The following is a 1,725-nucleotide window of genomic DNA, read 5'->3' as shown; positions in this document are numbered from 1 at the left end:
CAGTAAGTGGTTATAATAGTATCATATTTTATGGAAGTCCAAAGAACATGCTTATTTATTATCCTCTCACAGACTCAGATGAAAGTCATACAGCCTAGGTCTCTCCTTCTCCTACTCAGGAGTTTACTTGGATCCAACACTTCACTTCCAGACCATCAAGAAAAATTATCTAATAGTTTAAGATTATTTGATTTTGTTAATCAAATACCTTCTGGTTATTTGGTTGTACAAAAAAATGGCCAAAAAACTCACTTCTGTTCTGGGCCATCATAATATTGATCTCTCTACTACGTAAACATGAAGCAGACAAATTATTTGTATAATTTTGCCCTTTTCAGTTCATGTAAAGATTATATCAAATATTTATCATCTATATTATAAGATCCACATAGAATCCATACGAGTCAGAGACCCTGCAGCACCACCTGTCATGGTGGCTGGGCTGGTAGGTTTGAGCACTCCTGGTATTTTGGAGGCAGCAGAGACGCAAGGGCTCCCGGCTGCCCACGTCTGCTGTGGCGGGAAAGCAGTCCCTGGAACTGACCATAGACTGGCAGGAGGACTCAGACCCTGAGAACAAAAACTTCTATGAGAAGAACCCAGACCTCCGTGGTTATGACAAGGACCCTGTTTTGGACATCTGGAACACGCGAGCTGTCTTCTTCTTTGGCGTCTCCGTGGTCCTGGTCCTTGGCAGCACCTTTGTGGCCTATCTGCCTGACTACAGGATGCAAGAGTGGGCCTGCTGTGAAGCTGGGAGGCTTGTGAAATGTCGAGAGCCAATAGCCTTCCCATCATGGAATCCAACTGCTTCGACCCCAGCAAGATCCAGCTGCCAGAGGATGAGAACTGACCAGTTGCTGAGTGGGGCTCAAGAAGCACCACCTTCCCCACCCCTTGCCTGCCATCCTGACCTAATTAAAGGGCTGAAAGCCTGAAAAAAGAAAGAATTCCATAGGAGTCAACACATACCAATCTGATGTTTTGGAAACTTTGGACTTTGTTGTGTCTGTTTGATTTGGGAATTGGCTTTGGAATGACTGTCCTACTATATCTTCTTCCTTCTCCACTAACTCCATTTTAATTTCATTTTAAATTCCCCTTTTTTTTTTTTTGAGATGGAGTCTCGCTCTGACGCCCAGGCCAGAGTGCAGTGGCATGATCTCCGCTCACTGCAACCTCCACCTCCCAGCTTAAAGCAATTCTTCTGCCTCAGCCTCCCAAGTAACTGGCACTACAGGCATGTGCCACTATGCCCAGCTAATTTTTGTATTTTTAGTAGAGATGGGGTTTCACCATATTGGCCATGGTGCCCGCCCTCAATTTCCTTTTATAACATGTTCACAATTTTTTGTGACACAGTGTCCCCTTGATCCCAGACTAGGGCCACCTCAAAACCACTAACCTACGATTGCAAAAACCAATGTGCATATACTTAACACTACTGAACTGCACATTTAAAAGTAGCTAAGATGGTCAAATTAAATTTTTTTTTTTGCACAATTCAAAATAAAATACAAATGTTTCTAAATAAGCCTTTTTTTAAGGGATGGGACTTTTAAGATTTTTTTATATAAGGTACAGAACACCTGAGCTTTACAGCAGAGCCACAATATTTTTGGAATGAGAGTGGGAGGGAGTAGTTATTGACTACATAATTTCATACAATTACCTTACTTAAACCCAAGGGCATACACAATAATTATAATACATCACCTTCTGTCC

At 42.2% G+C, this 1,725-nt stretch overlaps 1 pseudogene; it reads left to right on the top strand.

Moving 5' to 3' along the window:
* Nucleotides 1–430: 430 nt before the first annotated feature.
* Nucleotides 431–853, top strand: LOC105711891 (NADH dehydrogenase [ubiquinone] 1 beta subcomplex subunit 11, mitochondrial-like; annotated as a pseudogene).
* Nucleotides 854–1,725: the final 872 nt, after the last annotated feature.

This window comes from Aotus nancymaae, unplaced genomic scaffold (assembly GCF_030222135.1).
Source record: "Aotus nancymaae isolate 86718 unplaced genomic scaffold, 86718_ANA_hifiasm-v0.15.2.pri h1tg000059l, whole genome shotgun sequence".
Lineage (NCBI taxonomy): Eukaryota > Metazoa > Chordata > Mammalia > Primates > Aotidae > Aotus > Aotus nancymaae.
This window is presented reverse-complemented; position numbering and strand designations above follow the sequence as displayed.